Genomic DNA, 25639 nt, shown 5'->3' with positions numbered 1-25639 from the left:
AAGGAAGAGGACAGGAAAAGTACAGTGTCCCTCTCCTTCCACAGCGAGAAATTACTGAAAATAGCTACACCAGAAAAACTACAGTCAGCACATCAAGCAAAAGACAGCGTACCAGTGCCTGACAACCACACAAATGAACAAAACAAAACTATGAACATTTGAATGAGATTACTGTTGGAGGGGAGAGGGGGTTAGGGGAAGGCACAAGGAGGCACTATTTTTTTTCACAGTAATCATTATAGGTTGAATTCTTTATTTACATATATTACTTTGATTACAATAGGAAAATAAAATTATTTGGATACATAAAAGTAATTAATTAAGGAATGACATAGGGAATATCCACATGTAGAGAAATTTTCACAGGGTGATGCCAACTGCTTGTTGCATTGTGAAGTCAAGATTTTGATTTGGCTGGAAGTTGATGGCTTCTGGGTCAGAAGGGGTCAGTTTTCTTTAGGGGTGCAGGAACCAAGTGGCTACCATGCTCCAGGAGGTGTTCCTTCACACACACACACACACACCACAGGTAACACTAAATGGATTCTGGGGGGTTGGGGAAGAGATAGAAGCAGAGAGACAGTGGAGGAGGGAGAGGGAGAAGCCGAGAGAATGGGAGGAGGGAAAGGGTAGGAGAAGAGGAAAAGGGGAGAGGGAAAGAGGCAGAGGGAGGAAAAGGGGAGGAGAGAGAGATTTGTGAGGGAAAGTGGCGATAGGTAATGGGATAAGAATTGGAGGGGAGGGATTGGAGATTGAATTTATCCAAACACATCATATGCATGTATGGATATTAAATGAGATATTTTTTGGAGTCCATGCTGTATTCTGCTGAGGCTAACTCTATGAGAGTTCCTAAGCAGAGACTGCACTTCCTTTTCTGGAGCTGTGTGGGGCTGGCCATACATAGTCAACAGGCTGGCATGGATATAAGAAGGTATGGAGAAGTCTCATGTGAACTCTTGTTGGCTCACCTGGGTTTCTCATGACTCTGTGGGCCTCCGGCAAAGGTGTGGTGGGAGGACAGAACACTGGATTTGTAGACAGACAACCCAAGGTTAATTTCCAGCTCAATTGCATGCTATGTATGTGACTTCAGAGAAGTTACCTCACCCTGAATCTTAATTTCCTCATCTGTAAATATGGGCCTACGTGTGATATCCACCTCACAGCAGTGCTGAGTGATTAATAAAGCTATGCTTGTAAAACTCTTGACATATGCTGAAAATATGTCAGTTCCCTCATCTCTGAGGTGGCAATCTCCCCTGAGGTTTAGATTGGGAATTATTTGCATGATGCTGTCTATTTACCTTGAACATAAGCTCGTAGAGGATTAGAATATATGTTTAAGGTCATTATGTTTAGGTTATTTTGTTTGTTTTTCTAAGACAGGCTCCCACTATTTAGCCCTGGTTGTCCTGGAATTTGCTGTGTAGACCAGACTGGCCATGAACTCACAAGAGATTCACTCGCCTCTGTCTCCTCAGTGCTGGGTTTAAAGTCATGCACCACCATGTTTTTTCCTTTGTGTGTTGGAAAACAATCAGTTCTCCTACCCAGACATGAAAATGTTTTTAAAGTTTTTGTTTAAATTTATAGCTATTTGATGCCCGATAGACACAGCTTGAGAGCTTATTAGTTACATGTGGCCTAGAACTGTGAGAAGACTTCTGAAAAACTCAAGGCCTGTGGATAATGGAACAGTCAAAACATGCCCCATCCAAACAGGTCTCCGAAAATTGTTACATAACCCGTTGGGATCCTGTGATTCATAGTTTATAAACAGCTATTTCATAGATACAGGCATTTACCCTAGGGCATTGTTTATGGGAAGCTTTGAAAAAGCAACTTTTTTTTTTTTCTCAACTATTGACTCCAGCACCTGGCTCAGGAAGGTTGGGGAAGAAGAATGCTCCTTAGAGAAGTAATGAGGCCGGGAGAGAGCAAAGCAAGGTCAGCTGTTGGAGAAAGGCTTTCCTAAAGAGCAAAAGCCTCGCCACTTCCCAGCTTCATGACCCTGTCTAAAGGGCCTCTTAGCTTGCCTCGTGTCAAATCCACTTGAATACAGTTCAGTGCCTTTAACAGGAAGTAAGTATTTTCACTTTGAAATTATTTAAATACAACAATTTTCATTATATATATATATATCAAATGCAACAAGTAAATAGTTTTTCAATAATAATCTACTATAGACTGATTTCTCACCTTTGATCCAGGTAGAAGGAACATGAACTAGCTATTTAGTAGTCCATCTTCTCTTCCTTAAGCAGGAGCAAATATCCTTTCAATAATTCACTGATTGTGCTCATCAGGTCCTTACACTGAACGCTCACTGGCCACCAAGCTGACCTAACCAAGACAGTTACTCCGAAAGATCTTACTAGTCTGTTAAGAGTGATGTCGGGAACCTAGGGTAACACGGAGGTAATGGCTGTAAGAACCACAACACAAATGCATAGGAAGGTAAAGTAACTTCAGAGCTAGAAAGGCCAACCCTGGGGAACATTCAAAAAGGCTTCTATAAAAGGAGTAAAAAAGGCCTGATCTCAGTCAAGAGAATTCTTCATGAAAGGGGATAGTACAAAACAGAGCTTAGAACCAAATGTGTTCTTGGGAAATGGCATGCAGATCCATGTAGCTGGTTTACGGAATGAAGAGAAGGGAGGAGGAGGTGAGGAACAAGGAATAGGAGAATACCCCATAATTACCAAGGGTGATGAGCTCCCAGATGAATTGGCCAGAGAATCACTGGTGATGGTGAGGATGGACTGCAGTAAGAGGAGAGACTAGAGAGACATCCAGATGATGAATAAGAAGATCTTGACTTATAGAAATAAGCATGCCAGTCAGGGCTGATAAGGTGTTATAAATCTCTTTAAGACCTAAAAGTAACATGTAAAACCATACAATTTATTATTGTACTAGCTTTGAGCCCATTGTGATAACCCATCTCCAGTTGAATAAACATTCTTGTGGCCATACAAAGTCTACAGTAGGTACATGTTGCCATCACCAAGTCCTCTCATGACTTCCCAGAATTTATTATGGAAGCTATTTTTAGAACAAGTTCTTTTTAGTTTCTTTAAACATCATAAAATAAACTTTGCTAGCCCATTCTGTTCCCTGTAAGTGCCCTAGAAAGACTATTAACTCTGTTTTCAATACCAAAGATAAGGTCAACATAGCTTTGGTAGAGTGGAGACTAAAAGCACCTTTTACATTATGGACATTTAATGTAGAAGAGTGACTTGATTTCTTTGTCACAGCCCTTTTGGCATTCCTGAGCTGTGATACAATGGAATCTAGCACACATTTCTTTTAACATTTATCTTTAGGCATGCCAGATTAAATGTGTAAACATTCAAAAATGCTTTAACATTTTGGATTCAGTGATTTAACATTTTGACTAAGTACCGATGCTAAATCCATCAATGAAACAGCTGAGGAAATAATTTCTGGAAGAGACTTTACTGCACTGTGCTCCTCAGGCAGGAAGTGGCAGGAAACAGTGAATGGTGGTGCAACCCCTCTTCCCCTCCCCACACAATGCCCACAGGATTTGGTGTGTCATTCATTGTGTTGAATTTTGTTTTCCAGCTGCCTGTGGCCTACATTTTTATTCTTGCTATTCCCTTTAGTATAACCTGATGAACCAGTTCCTCAGATGCAGTCTTTATTCTCTTAAGATCACTTTTCCCCCAATCAAAAAAATTAAGTAGCCATAATTATTCTGACATATGAAAGAGTTATACTTACAATATGAAATACTCATTAGATAATTTCAATAATTCTATAGGATAAGTACTATAGGTTTAGTAAAAATAAAGTCTTTTTCACTTTAAGATGTAGTAAGTCACAACCTAAAAAGAACACATTTTGCAGAAAGATTCTCTTTTTTCTTAAATATGATTTATGATTTTTTAACCCTAAGTGTTCTCTGCCTGCCTCTTACTTCTCCACATTCTTTCTTCATTTGTGAGGAATACATTTTCTTCACGCTTAGTATAATGAAATACTTTTTGACCAGATTTAGTAGTTTCACATTAAACAACTGTGTATTAAAAAAGCAAAAACAAAAAACACCTTATGTAAGGGGTTGTTCAATGCTGTTGGCAACTCAGATATCAGCTAAGGGAATTGTAGTTGAAATACCAATGCACAAACCCCAACCTTAGAATTACTGATTTGACTGGTAATGGGGTAACTTGGCTGTTCATATTTGCATAAACCCCTCTAGGCTGACTCTAATGGATAGCAGAGCTAAGGCCTTCATCTCTACTGTCCTTTGCAAACACACATCAGACTCTGTTTTAGCCAGCCAGACCAAGCCACCCTATTTTCCACTCAAACGATTTCCCTTGGAGTAACTGCCAGTCTGGCACTGTGGTCTTCAAAGCCAGGGACCCAAGATGATCTATTAAAGTGTGGGGAAAATAACATACTTTCTCTCTCTCTCTCTCTTTTTCCCCTCCCCCTCTTTCATCTTTTCTATCTTCCCTCTCCTTTTTTCTCTCTTCTTTCTCTCCTTCTACCTTGGTTGTGCAAGGTTGAACTCACCATGTACTAAATACATATGTGTTATCACTGAGGCATACTTCCACTCCCAATCCTTATTTTAAAATACTTAAAAAAATTTAAAATACTTAAAAAAAATTTGTGGTTATGGTACATGCAATCTGTTTGGACAACAAATTCACAGGATGGGGACAGAACAGAGTTCTTTTCTTATTATTCAAGTTCCAGGATTCTATCCTTTTTTCTCTTCCCCTAAATGGGGTTTCTCTGTGTAAGTCCTGGCTGCCTTAAAATCATAGAGATTCACCTGCATCTGCCTCCTGAGTGATGGGATTAAAGGCAGGCACCACTACCTTTAATCAGGTTGGTTCTCTGCTTTCAATGAGAACAAGTCAAACATTGGCTTTCTGGTATGCACTGATTATTTCAGGCTTACTTAGATTCAAATATGGGGTCTTCCAAGATGAGTATCTTCCACTACACAGCTGTGCTTCATGTAATACTTAAACTTATATTGGTATAATATTCTTGTGGAATATATACAACTTAACCCTTGTTCATTCAAATGCTGATTTCTCTACCCCACTATCTGGTTTTAATCCAGACATTGCATTGTGATGTTTATTCTAAGCATCATCTGTCTCAAGTTTGTGTGAACATGCCACTATTTGTTCTCTATATGTCAATAAAACAACCAGCCAATGCTGAGCAATGGAGAAAATAGAATGAGACATCCTGGTTTGGAGGGGAGGAGAAAGAGGGAGTTGGAGGAGAAATTGGGGAGAACCACCAGGAGAGATGAATCAGATCTAAGATATGACTAAAAGCAAGTATAATGTGGGAAATTTGAATGGGAAGAAGCTATGTGGGCTTGAGGTTTAGGATGGAGTAATCATTGCACAGCATTGTGCTCTAGGTTAACTAAATACGTTCTATCTGTGTGGTGATTTGGGTATACAGTTGGTTTAGGAATAACCACTGTTTAACTAAAATATAAATCAATAATAAATATTAATAATTAACAACAACCTTAGAATATAGGTTCTCTAGTTGCTTCTATGTTCTTCCCAAGGTTCCTGATACAGCTTTGTCTCCTAGTCCTTTCTCCCGGGTGTGGTGGCACATGCCTGTGATCCCAGCACCTTGGGAGGCAGGGACCAGTGGATCTCTATGAGTTCAAGGCCATCCTGATCTACAAAGTGAGTCCAGGACAGGCAAGGCTACACACAGAAAACAGTTTCAATAAACAAACAAACAAATAAACAAACAAACAAAAAATTCTCAACATCTTTCTAAGGTCAAAAGTCACAAATACTCCTGGGTATAGTAACAGAAGGAAAAGCAAGAATGTGAGAAAGCATCAGAATTAAGTCGTTTGTAAGTTCATCATCATTATTATTATTATTGTTGTTTATTTGAGACAGGCTCTCAAGATATAACCTTGACTGGACTGGAACTCATTATGCAGACAAGGCTGGCCTCATACTCCCAGAGATCTGCCTCTGCCTCCCAAGTGTTGGGAGTGCTCACCAGGTCTAGCTATTGCACTTATATATTTTTTAAAGTACACATACATACAATATTTACAGATTCAATGACATGCTGTCTGAATGTACTTTAAACTAACCTGAAGGTGGGCCTTGGTGCTACAGGCCTGCAATACTAGCTATTCAAGAGGCCAAGTCCAAGGCCAACCCGGTCAGTTTAGGAAGACCCTGGCTCAAAAAAATAAAAAGAGGACTGGGCCTATGGCTTAGTGGTAGAGCACTTGCTTAGCATGTGCAAGACCATAGGTTCAATTCCCAGATTGTAAAAACAAGTAAGACAAAGCAAAAGCCTGACTTGATATTTTTAGTTACAAATAGCAAGCAAACAAAAACCCATTGAACAATAACAGAGAGAGAAACAGAGACAGAGAAAGGCTGAGAGACAGAGAGAGAGAAGGATAAGAGAAATGGACAGAGATTGAACGTGATGCTTGGTTAGGATTCAACAATTGTTGGATTAGAGTCCTGGACACATGAAGGTCAATGCTTTTTTTTTTTTTCTTTTACATTTGAATTTTTAAAACAATAATTTATTTTTATTACATTTTGTCTATCTATCTATCTCTCTAACTATCTGTCTTGTGTGTATGTGTGTGAATGCAGGTGCAGGTGGAGAACAAAGGCATGGGGGGACATTGGTTCCCCTGGAGTTATAAACAGTTATGCTGTGGGTACTGAAGAACTGAGCTCAGGTCTTCTGGAAGAAAAGTAAGTGCTTTTAACTGCTAAGCCATCTCTTTAGTCCCTTCATTTTGATTCTTTTTTGTATTAAAAGGTTCTAAAAAATTCCTTGGATCATTTATGGCTTAAAAAACATCTAGCTCAGTGTAATCTGGATACTCTAAACCCCAACTCTTGAGGCTGAACAACCCTCTGTGAACACATTTCAGAAAAGGACTCTCCTTCTTAGGCTGGCCCCTCCCCCACCTTCTGCATATCATTCACTTTCCTCCCTTCCTTTCCCTGTCCCTTGCTTCCCCCTTGTCCTCTCCCCCCGTGCTTATCATGTCTATCTCTCAGCCATCAAGGATTTTGTTCGTAGTGTTAGCATCCCTACTTTTATCTTGTGCCTCTCTTTTCTTGTCATTTCCCACAGCCTCCCTGACAGCAGAACAGTCAAAGCTGTAGTGCTCCCTAGGCTGCCTTCTAATTTTGCCAGAACCTGCCCAGCAGTCCTGCTCTGGTGTGCTGGAAGGGTCAGGACAGCAGTTTATTACACAGTTGCTTGATCAGCCTCTGAGTGTGAGTCTGGCCTGAGGCTACATCCTGAATGCTTCTAGCTCTGTCACGGTCTTCCATGAGGGGCTTTCAAATGGGAGGACGCAATCGCAATCTTTCTTCTTTGTTCTGCTAGGCCCAATGGAAACCACCTAAGCCTTCTTGTTCATCCTGAGAAATGGATAGCCTACATGTAGCTGTCAATGCTTCTGTTAGGGGAGTTTCTAAAATATATGCTTGTTTTTTGAGCTCTGTATCCTTTTAACATAGGTAAGCTTCTCTGAATGACCATAGAGTATTTAATCATAGCTGCAATCTTCAGGTGACTTGATACTTGTGCAATTTATTATTATTATTATTATTATTATTATTATTATTATTAATTTTTATTTTTTTCCAAACAGGCCCAGTACCTGCTTTGCACTGCAATACAGGTGAGAGAATCCATTCTTCTCCACTGTGATACACATTCTCTTCCCCTGGCCAGATTTTGAATGTTTCTTGCCCAGACAGCTTTCTGGACCCCCATCCTCAGCAGGGCTACACATTGCATCAGCACTTGCCTTTGCTCTAGTTGTCTGTGACCTACATGTCAGCATACGGAGAGCAGTGGTCACTGTGGACAGGGAGTGCTACAGTGTCAGCAGCTGCATTGTTTTGACCTATAGTCAGGTGTGGGTTGGGGACTGAGGAACAAGTACTGTAGCCCTGGGAGAAGAGAAGAAATGAGTAATTGTTCTTTGTCTCTTCCTTCTTCACACTTCCAGCTTTAGAGGAGATGAGGAGTAAATCTCCCAACACTAGCAGAACTCTTCTGCATAGAACTGCCACTCCCAGGACAGAGGTTCAGAAGAGTGAAAGAGGGGGGGTAAGGCAAGAGCTGAGGAGAAAGGCTGGTGGAGACAGAAGCAAAGAAAGGGAGTAGAGAAAATGAGAGAGTGAGAGAGAGCTGTTACTCTTTCATTTGTTTTAGGATAAAGATGGGCTATCTTCTGATTTGTTTTATTAAAAAACCATTCACTAAACTTTTGATGAAGTATTTTGAAGGTCTCTTTGGTGGCTGAACTGTAGATACAATAGGATCTGATGAGAAAAACAGAACAGTTTTCAAGATGTTCTCAAAGAAGTTCCTGATGCTGCAGAGACTGCCATTTTTAGCATACTTATCTGACTTTGTCACTGAGTATCTTGGCAATGTATTTCATGGAAGGTGTGTTTGCTGTGGTTGATGGTCTGGCTTAGCTTTCCACTCCATTCAAGATGATTGTTGAAACATTTCCCTTTCCTAGGAGATAAGAGCTTCATGTTGAAAATCCAGATCTGCTATTTTCTGTATGAATGCTGGCAGGAATACGGATAATTGTTTTTCTCCAGTGGTTATTTCTGCTCATTCAAGAAAATAAAAGAGAAAGTACAAATAAAATAACAGAAAGTGTATTTGTCAGGATTCTCTAGAGTAATTGAATGTATGGAATGAATCTATCTATCTATCTATCTATCTATCTATCTATCTATCTATCTATCCATCTATCTATTGGATTTATTACAGGTTGTGGTCCAGCTAATCCAGCAATGGATACCTATGAACAAAAGGTCCAAGAATCTAGTACTTGCTCAGTCTTGAGGTTAGATATCTCAACTGGTCTTCAGTGTATGCCAAGATCCTAAAGATGTAGGCCCTCATGCTAGTGCAGGAATGGACTTGGCAGTGAAGACAAGAGCAAGCAGGCAAAAAGAACATGTTCCTTCTTCCATGTCCCTTATATAAGCTGCCAGCAGAAGATGTGGTCCAAATTAAAGGTGGAACTTCTACCTCAAAAGATCTGAATTAAAGGGTTTATCTTCCCACCTAAAAGATACAGAATAGAAGTAGGTATTCCCACTTTAAATGATTTAATTAATGAAAAAAATCCTGCACAGGTGTGTCCAGTCATTTGGATTTTAGTTAATTCCAGATACACTCAAGCTGACAACCAAAAATAGCCATCACGGAAGGCTCTCCTCTGAGGATGACTAACCACATTTTGAATGTATGCTTCCCAGTCAGCTTCCCATGCGTATTCCCATTCTCCCTTTATTAGGATCATGATGATTATTACCCAGCACTTTTCCCATTTAACACTGTACTGTGGGCATATTCCTAGGTATAGGGGGAGGATGAGTATCAGAGGTGAGTACTGCTGCAGCAAAATATACAGGGGATAACAAAGTGAACACATCATGTTCGTGTTCCCACAGAGGACCTCAAACACCTTCTTCCTGCTCCCTTCCAGGCATTACCACCATCCTGACTTCCAAAGCCAACATTCCAGCCATCTCTAGACCCTAGTTTTGCACTTCATATAAGCGGCATCACTTGGTATCCATTATTTTATTTGTCTCCCTTCCCTTTCCTTTATTTCTTCCTCTCTCCCACTCTCTCCTTCCATCTGTTCCTCCCATCCTCCCTTCCTCTTTCCCTTACTTGTATAGTACTTCTGTCATATTTGTGAGTACAATTCAGTGTTTTGGTGTGGCTATAGTATGCTCATTTTCATTATTATATAGGGCTTCATTCTATGAATACATCATAATTTAATTACTTATTCCAGTTTGGATGTCCTTTGTGTTTTATTCATAATCCTGACGTATTGTGAAGAGGACTTATATAACATCTTTTTTTTTTTTTTTTTTTACTTGTCTTCTACTGGAGATATATTTAAATATATATAATAAATAAAAAATATATATATTTTCTCTTTTACGAATTGGCTTACTGGTTTATATGGTAGGCCTGTTATGATACCAGTTCCTAAAGGGGCTATTCCAGATTTAAACTGTTAGTGACAATGTGTCAGAATTCCACTTGTTTCATTTTGAGACATGGTGTCATGTAGCCTGGACTGGCACTGAACACACTAGGTTGAACTCTTCCTAACCTTCCTCCCCTATGCTGGGATTATAGGCATCAATGACCATGCCCCTGGCTGGGAGTTCTATTTTATTTTACTTTCTTGCCAACACTTAGCATTTTCAGAATAAACAGTCCAGGCTATTAAAGGAATTGCTTGTAGTTCTCTTGTCTGTGCAGATAAGGTCTCTGTGCTAATTCTTTTCATGTAGCTTCTTTAGGAACCTGAATTTTATTTCCATTACACTGTTGATGTACTCAAGAAATGCAGAAAAACCCTTTTATTGAGGCTGTAGTTTCATCTTAATTGTTGACCAGTCCTTTGAAAAACCTACTTTGTGAAATCCTTGTTGATGGTTTTTTTTTTTTTTTTATCCTCTATTGGTTGGTCTGGTTTTCATATTGGTTTATAGGCATTTTGGAGTACATTCAGGTGAATCATTGGCCAGATGTGTGGTAGAAATATCTTTTCTTATTCCCTTGTTTGCTTTTTTTATTCTTAACATGGACTTTTCGTGGATAGATGTTCTTAATGCAGTCTGGTTTACTAATAGTTTTCTTTTACTTTTATTATTTTGTGCACTGAAGTTGAAAGCTCTGTGCTTAACTTTAAAACAGGCCATGGAGGTACTTTGTTATGCTTTCTTCTAATAGTCGCAATATCTTCTCCTTCACAGTTGAGCTCACAATCAATCTAAAACTGACTTTATTTATATACATGCTTATTTTTTTACTTATTAGGCAAAGTCTCTCCATGTAGTCCAGCTAACCCTAACCTTGAGATCCTGCTGCCTCAGCCATCCTCCCCAGTACTGGGATTATAGGTCTACAACCACCATACCTGACATATAATTAACTTTTACATGTAGTTTGAAATACAGAATTAAAGTTCTTTATTTGGTTGTGCTTGAGACAGGGTTTCAAGTAGCCTAGACCGCCTTTGAACTTCTATTTCCTTTAAAAATGTTCATTACACTTATTTATTTACTCTGTATATGTGTGTGTGTGTGTGTGTGTGCGTGTGTGTGTGTATGTGTGTGTATGTGTGTGTGTGTGTACATCTCAGTGTGTGTGATAACTAGAAGACCACATCTGGAGGTCAGTTTTCTACTTCCACCATGTGGGTTTCAGGAATAGAACTCAGGCCACCAGACTTGGTGGCAAACCCTTTACCTGTTGACCCATTCTTCCAGCCTATTGAACTTCAAGTTTTTATGGAATTTGAAGCTGTCCTTAAATTCTTGTTGCTCTTGCCTTTACCTGAATAGTAATGGGATTATAGAGGCTAAACCTGGCTCAAAGCTATTTTTCCTCTATGTATGTAGTTGTTCCATTGTCATTAGTTAAGAGGAACATGTTTTCCATGTTCTAGATTTTAATATGCCCAAAATACTATATCATGAATGTGACATTTAAACAGGTGAGAGATTGTAGTTAATTCATTTTATTATATATTCTTCCTTGACTTTGGCTTCAAGCAACTTTTAAAGATACTTTCAGAGGTAGTGATAAAGTACGTTATATTATAGAAAACAAGTATCAAGATACTGAAAGCATCCAAGCATTTGCTAAATATGATGAAATTCTCAGTTATAATCCTGAAGTTGATATTGTAAGTCAAATAAAAGGTAAACTTTAAAAAGTGAATTTTGACTAAAGGCATTGTGCATTTTCTGTCACTGTTATGGTTTGAACATGAAATGTATCCCACAGATTCATGTATTTGAACACTTGGTCCTCACCTCTTATTTTGGGAGGTTGTGGGAATTTTGGTACAGTGGGCCTTAGCTGGCACGTATTGTCCTCTAGGGAGGGACTTCTAAAGGTGACACCTAGTTCTTGGCCAAGCTCTTTCTGTTTCCTTATCCACAAAGATAGAAAGCAACTACACTGCAAGCTCTAGTTGCCTCTGCTGCTATTCCTTCCTCACTATGATTTTGGACCATGAGCCAAAATAAATCCTTTGTCCCATAACTTGTTCCTGTCAGGCATGTCATCATACAAACTAGAAAGGTAACTAGTTTGAAATCACCTCAGAGAGGTGATTTCAATTCATTCTCTCTCATTAATCATAATATCAATCCTATTATTTAGATACAAATTAATCTGTTGAGTAATTGAGCTACTCTTCTACATTGCCTTCTGAAGATGACTTTAGGACTGTAACAAATTATTTTATTTTTTCAGAGGATATCTGTTTTGCAAACACCTTACACTGTTAATATTTATTACTATGCTATTTGTTACCACACAATGATTTAGTTTCGGCAACTGCATTTGAGATCTTATTTCAAAGACATGAGAAAATAGAAATTTTCTGAAGATGGCTATACTCAAAACTTAGCCAGGAAGTGTGTCCTGCATGTTCTAATGATATAGACAAATGAATGCTATGATTTAAATTTACAAATTCATACAAATTTATATCTTTATATAATAAATAATGTTTAATATATAATAAAATAAATAGAATATAGTCAAATAATATAATTTACATACGTAATAAATTTATAGTATGGTTAGAATAACTTCTGTCTGATCAGATTTATTTTGATAAAATATTCATAAAGTCAATTTCCCAAATGGATTTCAAATGTAGTTATTGCCTGGTGTTGGAGGAATTGATTGTCCCTATTTCTTAGCTACTAGGAAAGTATTCATTGTAGTAATTAGCCTTTGACATGGAGTTTTGTTCTTTACTCAGTTTTTATAGTGTAGTGAAATCTAATGTGTTTTACCTTTAAAGCACAACCTTAAGCGTGTAATAGGTCTACCATTTAAAATGATTGTTGCTAAAATGAACCGTAGGAATTTGCAGTAAGTCAACTTATTTGAATTAGCTTGTGCATTATTATTATTATTATTATTATTATTATTATTATTATTATTACTGTTACATGCTGTGTGTGTGTGCATGTTCACATGTGTGTGATTAGATGTTCATAAGGAGGCCAGAGGTCAGCCTCTGGTGTTGTCCGTTGGGACGCTGTCCACCTTATGTGCCTGGAATGCTCTGATTAGGCACAGCCAGAGGGATCTATTTGTCTCCACTGTCCCAGCCCTGGTATTACAAGCACATTCCACCATGCGGGCTCTGAGTGTTGAACTCAGGTCCTCCTGCTTACATCACAAGCACTTGACTAGCCCTGAGAGATTTTATTTTAACTAAAAAAAAAAAAAAAAAAAAAAAAAAAAAATTGGAATAAAAATATTGGGACCCAAAGGCAGGGGGAATTCAGAGTTCAAGTTTATCCTTATCTTCTTAATGAGTTTGAGGTTGGCTGGGCAACATGAGATGCTGAACCAAAAAAAAAAAAAAATACACACACACACACACACACACACATCTACAATGTATGGAATTGCATTGGAAATGAGTTTTAACCTTTGACAACTAGATTTTTTACACTATGTGTATTAGTATTGGTTTATACATATTTACCTTTATGTGCATTAACTATTTTTAGTTTTGTACAAATTATTTTAGGGTAAACGAATATGGTGAAGTCATATTTTTTATTTATTACATCTTTTATTTTAATATGTGAAAACTGAAGTCTTTGTTTTTTCCAAGACTTCCACCACATTATTTATTTCATGCTTGCACTGAACAAAAGCTAGAAATTACTACAGGAAGGTTGTAGAGGGTGTTTTAGATCAGAGGTTCCCAAAATGTGTTTCAGAAAGTGCTAGTTCACAGAATTAAAGTGGTGTTCAGACAAAATTGGACAAACAATGACAATAACAACAACAACAAAACCCATACAGTAATTATCTTTGAATACAAAAGCTAGCCAGGTTTTCCAAATGCTGAGACATTCAGAATTTCTAATATGCTCATGTTCACTATTAGTGAGTGCTAGTGGGGCAGAAGTTGGGAGTACAGTATAGTATTTCTAAACTGAGACTTCAAGGCAAGCCCAATGTCTAGCCTAGTTGTTTCTGAAACATTCTTTGAGAAGTTTTTGCTTATGGAAACATGCTTCTCCTTAAGGTGAACTTCTGTGAACTAGATCTCAGATGATCTGTTTCTTCTTTCAACAAATATTGATGAGTTTGTACACATCCTTCAGCATGGAGCACTCTTGGTATTCCCAGCTAGGGCCAGCTTCTCTTCTATCCTCTGATTAGACTTCTTTATTGTGTTTTTCTTCCCTTCTCTTACCAGGTGGTACTCAAACTCATTGCATGACCTTGGTTTCATAATCTGTTGCCTCCTGCATCCTCAGTGCTCAGATTATAGCTTTGCTTAGTTTATATGGTGCTGAGGATAGAACCCAGGACTTCATGAATGCTAGGCAAGGATTCTATTAGCTGAGCTACAACCTCAGACCCTATTACCATTCTTTCATGCATTATACTACTTTATTGTTATCATCATCTGAAAATATTTACTTATGGATATACCCACTTGTTAATTGATTTATTCTAGCTCAGAGACAAAAGAGAACTTATCATTCTTTGTTTTGTAGGTCTTCCAGGAGAGATACCTCTGTACAGAGAGGCTCTTTTAAAGATGAACTATACCCTGGAATCATGAGCCCCAATAAATCCTGCTCTAGTTTGCTTTCTGTGGCTGAGACAAAAACACTGACCAACTTGAGAGGGAAAGGGATTATTTGGTTTACAAATCCTGATGACAGTTTATCATTGAATTAAGTCTGGGCAGGAACCTCAAGGCAGGAACTGAAAGGGGCCACAGAGGAATGCTACTAACTGGCTTGCTCCCCATGTTTCTTGTATGACCCAGGACCACCTGCTCTGGGGTGGTACCACCCATTGTAGGCTGGGGCCTCCCACAGCAGATATTAATAAAGAAGATGACCTACAGATTTTTCTGCAGGCAATCCCTTTACTAAATTTCCTCCTTCCCAGATGACTTGAATGTGTCAAATTGACAAAAAGGTTTTTTTTTTTTTTTTTTTTTTTTTCCTTTAAGTTGCTTTTGTCACAGTATTTGATCACACTAATAGGAAAAGTAACCAGAACACAAGGGACAGTCTGGGTGGTGGTGGTACACGCCTTTAACTTCAGCATTTAGGAGGCAAATGCAGGTGGATCTCTTTGAGCTGGAGGCCAGCCTGGTCTACAGAGCAAGTTCCAGGACAACCAGAGCTATACAGAGATACCCTGTCTCAAAATCAAAACAAAACAAAACAAAAAAAAGGGTAAGCGACAAGAATGTGGGAATGTGGGATCCCATTTGTTACCAGATAGGCCTGAGGGAAGCAGGATGTTATAGGGCCTCTAGGGAGCAACTCTTCTCATGGACAGAGGTGGTTATGGGCAAAGAGTGTCAAGGAAGACTTCCTCTAGGCAATCTTTGAGCCAAGTCAGGAAAACAGCTCATGGGAAAGGGTTGAAAGAAGTGGAATGATTCAGGCGAGCACAATAGGCTCAGGAAGGCAGGTGGCAGGCTAGAGTTTTGGGGGCTATTGAGGCAGGAAGGGAGAGCTCAGGCTGAAAAGCTGTGCTGAGGAATTGAGAGATTATGCAGACTTTGATGGGAAGAAATAAAATTGAAAAGGGTATAACCATTTTCAAATTACTATTCTATTTCTGGTATAAGATGGCAACAAGATTATAGGTGCAGAGGCCAAATCAAATCTTTAAAAAACAAATGGATTTTTTTTTTTTTTTAGCATTTAAGAGTCATCTTCCCTCTTTTCCCACCCTTATACCAAGCCCTGTGAAACTCCTCTTTTCCTCATAGCTGTTGTTTTGGTAGAAAACAATTTCTTTCATCCCTGTATGCTTTTTTGCTTTGTTTTCTGCCCCTCCCCCCCTGAAGTGTTTTGTTTGTTTGTTGGCTTGTGTTTTGTTTTGTACTATGGTGTCGCATGGAGCCCATGCTGGCTTTGGCTTTACTATATAGCTAATGATGGCCTGGAACTATGATGGACTATGACTCCTCCCAAATGACAGGTGTGTGTCACTATGCTTGATTGACTATATGTTTAAGGTACAGTTTGAATGCATGAATGTAGGCACTGTGGGCTAATACCAATTGTACAGTCTTGGACTTGTTTCCATGAGTACACAGAAAGACAAGATCCTGATCTTTTGTGCATTTGTTCTGGGCAATTGGGACTAGGTAGAGTTATTCAAAGTTTTGCCATTTCCTAAGTGTTAGGCACAATGAAATGCTGTATTTCAAAGATAATCTGTTTATCCCTTTCAACTCCATTATTCGTCATGTAGTATCAGGGGTGCATTCTGAGTAATGTGGAGCAAGGAGATTCATTCCTGTGTGAACATTCACAGAATGTCATTACACAGACTCAGGTAAATCACTGGTCATGGTCTCTCCACGTCAAAATGAGACAGTAAACATGAGACATATAAGGCTGCTACTAACATGTCATGGCATACTCTGTTACAGTAAATCTTTCTTACATAATTAAGAGACAGGCACTTTAAAATAAAGATAAAAATAAACACACAAGCCAGTAACACAGCTGTTTATCACCACCGAGTGCTGTATGCTATTTTATGAGTGACAATGCAGTAGGCTTGTTTACAGCAACATTACACAAACATGTGACTGTTTGGTTGTGCCTGTGCTTCACGAATGCTATGACATCACTGGGTGAAACGACATTTGGAGGTTTATTCTGATCTTCAGGGACCACATACACATCGTCTATCTTTAATGCTTATATGGTACATAGCTGTACCTATATACAGGTATTGCTATTAACTTTAGATTAAAGGTTAATCAACTAAAGCAGGGTTTTGTAAATAAGTTGTTCAAAGTCACACCACCATTAATAAAGATTAAATGGCATCTTGAAAGATTGACATTAGAACCACAGCATTATCTTGTAAGGAACATTTGACTAAAGATAGTAGAACTGGATTGTAGTTAATAATTAACAGTAAATACGTACCCAGCACAACAACTTGGTTCAGTAGGTGTTATATACATTTTAATAGCTCAAGATACTGTGTTAGGATATTTGTGTTGTTATTAATTATATTATTTTATAACATTGCAATTTTCTATATATTTATTGGTAAAACAACATAGTTTAGAATTTGAACCCAGACCTATATGAGTTCAAGGTCAAATTTAACAACTGGAAGCATTCCTGTTGGTAGCTCTGGTATCAACATACTTGAATGGACTGTGCTTTAAGACTTAGGTCACAGAATAGTCATGTGTAAATGATAAAACACAACTTCAAGTCCAGGATCCTTTCTGCCCAGAGAGCTATGACCTAAGAACATCCTGGAGCCTTTGTCATTGTCTGCCCCAACCATCCATCTTACAGCTTTGCTCTGGATTTACTTCCTCAAATAATGAAAATGTAGTAATTAAAAATTATGACTTATACAGGTAGCTTAAAAGATAAACACAGGGCAGAGAGCAGAAAGGCTGATCTGGTGCCAAGTGGAATCTGAAAATGTAAATAGCATGACACCATTCAAATCAAGTTCTGTGCATTGAAAGAACTGGAAGGTGACACTAGAGAAATGACAAGGAAATATCCAGGTGTCTCAGAGGACCTATGGGAACCATGAGGAACAATAATGGGAATGCTAGCAGTGAGTACATGCGCAAGTATTGTCTAAGGAGAGGGCCCAAAAGAAAAATGATGCAGGACTTGGTGACTCTCTGTAGTGTCACCAATGTGTGGAGAATAATGGCCATGGAAAGCAGCTCAGTCAGTGACACCTGGTCATGGCAGCTTGTCTGAAATGGAAAGATCACATACCATTTGGGGATATTTTCTGAAGAATGTGTTTGTAGAAAGCCCAATATTCCTGAGAACTCTTTCAGGAAAAAGACACAGGTTGTGTTTATATGGCTAATTATGTCATATCAATCCTCATTCAGAAAGGAAAACAGGATGGACATTGGAAGAGGGAGAAAACAGAAAACAGGACAGGAACCTACCACAGAGAGCCTCTGAAAAACTCTACCCATCAGGGCATTGAAACAGATGCTGAGACTCATTGCCAAACTTTGGGCAGAGTGCAGGGAATCTTATGAAAGAAGAGGGAGATAGAAAGACATGGAGAGGACAGGAGCACCAGAAGGAGTGCAACAGAACCAAAAAATCTGGGCACATGAGTCTTTTCTCAGACTGATACTCTAACCAAGCACCATGCGTGGAGATAACCTAGAACCCCTGCACAGATGTAGCTCATGGCAGTTCAGTGTCCAAGTGGGTTTCATAGTAATGGGGACAGGGACTGTCTCTGACAGGAACTGATTGGCCTGCTCTTTGATCACCTCCCCCTGAGGGGGAAGCAGCCTTACCAGGTCACAGAGGAAGACAATGCAGCCATTCCTGATGAGACCTGATAGGCTAGGGTCAGATAGAAGTGGAGGAGGATCCTAGTAAGGGGAACAGGGACTATCTCTGATATGAACTCAGTGGCTGACTCTTTGACCTCCCTTCCTCCCTCCCGTGGGAGGAGCAGCCTAGCTAGGCCACAGAGGAGGACATTGCAACCAGTTCTGATGAGACTTGATAAACTAGGGTCAGATGGAAGGGGAGGAGGACCTCCCCTATCATTGGACTTAAGAGAGTGGCAGGGAGGAGATGAGAAAGAAAGGGAGGGTTTGGGAGGGAATGAGAGAGGAGGCTACAGCTGTGATACAAAGTAAATAAACTGTAATTAACATATATAAAAAAACGGAGGAGGACCTCCCCTATCAGTGGACTGGGGGAGGGGCAAGGGAGGAGAAGAGGAAGAGAGGGTGGGGCAGGGAGGGGATGAAGGAGGGGATACAAAGCTGGGATACAAAGTGAATAAATTATAATTAATTAAAAAAACAAATTAAAAAATAAAGATGCAATTAGTAATTTACATGCTTGGGGTTTCATGCCACAGATACAAAGTAAAATGATGAAAGTAGAAGAGTTAGGGGAAAAGAAAAGGCCTGGCTGGAACACAATGAAGAAAAATAATGCAGTAAACAGAAAACTTGTTGGGTAATCTGCACGCCATACCCCTGCAATGATAGGGACAGAGGCTATCCCTGTATCTTACTTCATCTACAATTGCCCAGCTGTCTCTGGGTAAAATTACAAAGGAAGGTTGCAGAGAGAAAGAGTTGTTACAAAGCCAGAAATTTCTTTTACTGGAATGTTTTGCCATATTGTATATTTGATGGCTATTCAGCTCTTTCAGAAGAGTCAATACATTCAGTGTTTCAAAACTAGAGCCTGACTGTTAGAGACTATTTAATTAGTTAGGGTTTTACCTTAATTTTTTTTTTTTTTTACAAATGAGATTCTAACAAATGTTAGAGAGACTGATTAAAGACCAGACCACCTAATGTTAAGAGATAGTAATGATCAAACGCATATTGTCATGTAGAGAGAGATACAGAAAAATAAAATGTACATTTCTAGGGTGCCAAATGTCTTGAAATGGAATTCTGAAAATGTGCCTCAACATGATGGTGATGTAATAGTCCAAACATCCATTTTTTTAATGTAGGAGCCTGTGGCGATAGAAACAGGAGCAGTGTCGCTCTCCTGGCGTGGTTGGTAACTCATAGAGAGCACCTAATAAGAGACAAATGCATTAAAAGTAAAGTAGGAACTTCAGAGAATTCACAGGTGTTTAAGTGTTTGGAAAACATGTCAACTGTCTTAGGTAAAGTGACACAACATTGTGCCTGATACTCAATGGGTTGAAGTAAATCTGCCTTTTAAGTCTCTTTTTTTGCTCCTACGCAGTAAACATGAGCAAAGAGAGACTGTGCTTTTGGTTAGACTGAAAGCAACATATAAAAAGAAGCTTCCATAGGGAAGAAAACAGTGTGCACAGAACCAGGAAGACTCTTTTAGATATAGGGAAAGCATGTTGTTGTTTTTTTTGTTTTGTTTTTATTAAGCATTTTAGTTTGTATCCAAGATTCATTTACAGCTCACAACAATCCAGTCTCCATTTTGAAGGTGGGGGTGGGGACTAGAGAATAAAATTTACCATTTGTTAGGGGGCATGTCTCAGTGGTAGAGGCTCTGGTGGTCCTAGAACATCAGAGTCACACAGCTGCTAATGTGGCAATCACAGGCTCATGTCCAGTTTAAATGGCACTCTTTCTTAAGCTATGTGCTCTGCAGCGTGAGCTCCTACTGATTTGCCTTTAGGGATAACAGAGATATTACTTGCCCCTGCCTCTCTGTGGCCTTTACAAAAAACACTACTGTCCTTATTTAGTTCTTGCAAAGATAATACAAATACAATTATAGAACATTCAATAATGTACATAAATAAAGAGAAAAAATCATCGCAATCCTGCCACTGAATGATTACCAAGGTTTATATTTTAATTATATATTCCTAGTGCTTTTAAACTAATGCATAAGTGCTATAAATATTCAAATCTATTTTACAAAAATGGTCAAAGTAGACATATTAAACTTGAGGCCAGTTCTTGCTTATTTAAATTAATTATATTATGAAAGAAAATTTTCTTCCATGAAATTTTTGTTGACTAAATAGTGTAACAATATTTTAATAAGCAATACATTCTCACTAATGGAAGCTTTTGTAATATTTGTTATATTGATTCAGGCAATGGAGTAAAACTAATAAGAATGTTAAATGTTACTTACAACTTCAGAAGTAACAGCCATTCTAGGCTGTATAGCAACCTAATATTACATAAATTATTTTCCTAGTATCGGTGTCAAGAGGGATGTGTGGCTGAAGTCTGATCTTTTTGTTTGCTTGTTTTTCTCTTGTTTTGTTTTGAGACTGTGAGTTTTACAAACTCATGATCAGCAACATGGAGCACTAGAATAGCTTTTCAGATAATATGAGACTTCAAATTACCCATCATTACATAAACTTGGCTGAGAGAACACTCAAAGAACCTTAAAACACATGCCATTCATGTATTCCAAGTTCTACTCCTGGATTGGATAAAGTCTTCAGGTTATAATCTATCTGTACATCTTGAAACTCACTGCCTTGAGGTTTCCTGTAAGAAGCAGGTTAAACTGACTCACATGTTTATTAAATAAATGCTATTGACATCAGTGCCTGCCACAGCACAAACATTTGGTATACTTAAAAAGCATTCAGCTTTTTAAGACAGATTTTATTGGCAGGAAAAATGTGTCACTGAGAAACTTACAAGTTCCTTTCCTCATCATAAAAAAGGTAATTTTATTGTGATTCTGAAGTTCCTTCTCCCTGGTCAGGAAGCTTAGAGTCAAAAGTGATACTAAATCAAAGAAATTCTGTTGTGTTTTGGTATTTCTGTAGTCTTTTCCTAGGATGGTTTGCTGCTTCAATTTTGCTACCATCATTATTATGTGTGTATATAGAAGGGCCATTTTTTTTTTTTAATGTTTGACAGCAAAGCAGGCATCTTTTTTTGCTGAAGGAATTAATGTAAAATGGTGGTGGTGACCCGTGTAAGAGAGAACTGGGGTCGACTGTGGAACAGGTCATTGCCCAGTGTGGTCAGCTGTGGGCATCGTTGCAGCACGGAGCTTATGAAGATGAAGACTCAACCCACAACACGCCCCCTGGTCACCGGATCTCCCAGATGAGGAAATGTTCACTTTGTGGTTTAGACCTTCTTCAAGAACCACCATGGTCCATGATGCAGCTGCAGACCATGTGTGGGCCTGCCTGATGTCAGGGGCCAGGTAGATGTCGGTGGCCTGTGTTACTGTCTACTGCTATGTGGCAGTGATATAGATGACTGCTGATGCAAGAATGAGAAAGAGGGACATGGAAGGCTTCTGTAACAACTTCCACCTTCCCAACTACCCCCTTCCCTGCAAAGTAGCAGCCTAAATAGGAAGCCATCAAAGAGAACTCTTAAAAAATGTGATAAGGATGTTGAAGTGTAGCTCTTCACAACTGATGGCTTCTAGGGGGGCAGGTACAGGAGGGGAACTCAATTTTATTGAGGGGGTAGACCACTGAGAGTAGTTTGACCATGCTCCAGTAAGTATATGAACAACACAAATTGGACTTGTTGTTGGGCGTGCGCAAGGAGGTGAGTGTGATGGGGGTGAAATTCCCACAGAATCAATAAAAATACTATTTTTTTTTTGAAAAAAAAACAACTATTGACTCCAACAGAAACACATTTACTCTGTCACATTGCTCTAAAGTTTTCTAATGCTCTGCTCTCAGTTAATCTTGATAGCTTGTACACTTCTGGTCATCTGGTGGACTGTGCTTTGAGTAGCTTTGCTATAAGATAATCAGCCCTGATTACCCCCTCTGCGCTCTCCACCCTACATTCCGTTCTTTCCAGCTTCAAATGCCTGCTTTTGATTCAGACATCCTATTATGTTAAGCTGTGGACTCCTTGAGGGGCAGGTGTGGAGTCTCTTTAGTCTTTCAACATCCAGCACCTACCACAGTGCTAGGTAAAGATCTGTGTTGTATTGCATAGTTCTTGTTGGCACTAGGAACTGAAACAAGTTTTATTTCAGGTTATTTTAAGGAGGGAAGGATGGTGAAGGCTTTCCTTCCTTTTGCACTTTTCAGTCAGTGTTTGTTAATTTTTAAACCACATCATAAATGAGAAAAATGTAAGCATTATTTGAACAAATGACACTGTAGAACAAGTGATGCCTACCTCTTGCCATCAGTAGCAGAGACTAGTTTGTGTGTGAAAAAGAAACCAAGACTTGGCAGCCCCTGCTTTCACTGAGAAACAGCCTTTTCTTCTCATGGTCTTTGGGCTGGTAAAATAATCAAGACATTAAAATGACTAATTTTAAGAGAGAGACAAAGTGATTTTGTATAAACTTTCTGCTGAAAATTGAGGCTGGAAAGTGCTTTCTTTTTTACAGTGTCCCCTTTCAAGGCCCTGGTGTTATTAGGAAGTTCACCGGCCAACTCGTTTGCATGATTCAGACACCAGAATAATTTAACAGGATAGTTTAAACCATGAGCCATAGGCCCTGACTTCTCTTCTGACAATTGTGCTGTGTGAACAGTCGGTTAATCACAGCCTGAAAGTGACTTATCTATAATGTGTAGTATGACTAAGTTAGCAGCTAAGCAGTTTCATTGTGATCCTGGTGTCAGTGGAATTCCTGTCACCTTTCCAACAGTTAAGTCATTTCACATAACCGCGGGGTGACATCACTGTGCTGCCAGATTATTGGCTGAAGACAAGGGGAAAAAAACGTTTCCTGAACTGTGAACCTTTTCCAGATCTAAATGATCGGCTCATGCTGTTTCTGCAGTGCACCCGGGGAGCAAAGAAAAACCGTGGTTTGAAGTGGCTAGCTTTTGGCGTGTCCCACTGCACAGGCTGGAGAGCAGCTGTGCCTAACTGTCACGTCTCTTCTTTTCACAGGGCCTGCCTTTAAGACTAAGGGCCAGAGAAAGGAGACTGTGCTGTTGTCTTTCTCCGGAAGGAATGGTTTACATGACATAGTTCACTGTCTGCTTTGCACATCGACACTGAAGAAGCAGTCAGCTGGGGCCCCATTGCAAACCACTTATGGCTAAGAGCCTGACTTATTTCCAGGAGAAATGACGGTCTAGATTAATCATCAGAGAGCACTTAAACTTCCAACTTACTTAACTGTTCAGAAATCTTATACTCTAAAATCACTGCTAGAAATGCCTCTAAACTAGAGATATGAATGTAACTTATGATAATAATGTCCAATAAATACTTTTTATTGTGTGCCAGCATTGTTCTAAGTGGTAAACATATACTTATTGGTTTAGTCCAATAAGGTAGCCAACGTTATCTGTAAGCTACTAAAAAGGGAATGGAGATGCTGCGATGACACAACGGAGAAAGACTGAGGGTGGGGAGCTCAGCAGCAGCTCACCAGCCTCGGTTTCTGCCTCCTGCTGCGTTATTGTGATATCAAAAATTACTTCCACCACCTACTGCTACTCCATCCACTGAAGGTTCGTCATATAAGCAGCTCTAAACAATAACCATGCCACCCCTTCATCAACCCTGAGATCTTTCCTTATAACCCCTATTCGGTAGATCAGTAAAGCGAGGTGGAAAAAAATCTGCCACACAGAAGGTAGATGTTGAAGGAAGGTGTGGTCCCGGTCTAGATCTGGATTCCATTCGTGTAACAAAGAGCTGTATTGTTTCAGTAGCTACTGTTTGTTGAGCAGCAGCTAATGGGCAACCCAGATGGTAGGTATTATTAGCTAGGTGTAGAGGTTTATAGGGGAGAAAACTAAAGTTCTAAGAGGTCAGGTAATTTGCCAGCTGCTGAGTGGCAGAGTCAGAATCCTTCTGCCATATTGCCTTCCTCAAATATAGAGTTCTACTGTAGTTCCCATGCCAGAAGACAAACGGTAACTTGAGGAATGGGCTGGTTTCTCCAGAGGCTCTGAGAGCACCATCATCTGAAGATCTCCCAATGAGGGTGAAGGGCCAGTAAAAGGAGGTGGTGCTCTGATTTAGACCTCACGGATACCTTGTTCTTCCGATGAGTCTGGATGATAGATTGGCTGGATATGGGCAGATTTGCCTCTTCCCTCAGTTTTTGTTCTTTTTTTTTTGTAAGGATATTCTTTTCTATTTTTTGATTATTACAATTTATTCACTTTGTATCTCAGCTGCAGCCTCCTCTCTCATTCTCTCCCCATCCCACCCTGCCTCTCTCTTCTCTTCCCTTGTCCTTCCCCAGGCCACTGATAGGGGAGGTCCTCCTCCCCTTCCATCTGACCCTAGCCTATCAGGTTTCATCAGGACTGGCTGCATTGTCCTCTTCTGTGGCCTGGTAAGGATGCCCCTGCCCTCTGGGGGAGGTGATCAATGAGCCAGCCACTGAGTTCATGTCAGAGACAGTCCCTGTTCCCCTTACTAAGGAAAACACTTGGACACTGAGCTGCCTTTGGACTCAGTATTTCCAAACATCACTGCCCCATTCTTCATTTAGCACACAGCACGGGGTTGTCTCGGTTCTCTTACCTTGTAAGGGTTTTCTCCAGACCCCTAGTGCTGTTCTTGCTTGTAGCACATATTCAGTTCTCAGGAATGCATGATCATGACACCCATTAAGCATGACACACATTTTCGGAAGGCTTTAGAAATGCATCTGATTAGTGGATTTAATGTTCTTAAAGGGGAGGTGTATAGTTACTATCCTATATAAGCTAATAGTTTCACGGAAGGCACCCTGCTTTCAAAATGGAACAATTTATAAACCCTGAAATCAATAAAAAAGCAAAAGGCAGCAAACTAAGAAACAAACAGATTGAATGCATCAGAAACATTTACTGCAAAGTTTTCTAAAACAAAGAGCTTGGGGTAAATTGAAACTCCTATTCTATTAAATAAAAATTAAATATATCCATTTAATAATTTAAGGAATATTTATTTTGGAGAGGCAGAGACTAAAAATATGTATGACATATGCTGGTACATAATGCTTAAAAATGGTGAAATGCCATAACAGTGGAAACTTATAAGATATGGTTGTTCTAGTAAGGAAGCAAGCCCTCTATAGGAATCTTCTGGGAGGAGGAGCAACTTGGTCAGAGGTAG

General features: G+C 39.3%; 1 long non-coding RNA gene across 1 annotated transcript; it reads left to right on the top strand.

Moving 5' to 3' along the window:
• Positions 1-1907: 1907 nt before the first annotated feature.
• On the top strand, positions 1908-23742 carry LOC129668812 (uncharacterized). The gene is made up of 4 exons (XR_008718969.1): positions 1908-2085; positions 6663-6767; positions 7682-7711; positions 23468-23742. It is a non-coding gene; the product is annotated as an uncharacterized LOC129668812 (long non-coding RNA).
• The last annotated feature ends 1897 nt before the right edge of the window (positions 23743-25639 follow it).

The sequence above is a fragment of the Psammomys obesus genome, unplaced genomic scaffold (genome assembly GCF_907164565.1).
Source record: "Psammomys obesus unplaced genomic scaffold, mPsaObe1.curated_primary_1811, whole genome shotgun sequence".
In the NCBI taxonomy this organism is placed as follows: Eukaryota; Metazoa; Chordata; class Mammalia; order Rodentia; family Muridae; genus Psammomys; species Psammomys obesus.
The sequence above is the reverse complement of the archived record's forward strand: the minus strand, read 5'-3'. Positions and strand labels throughout refer to the sequence as shown.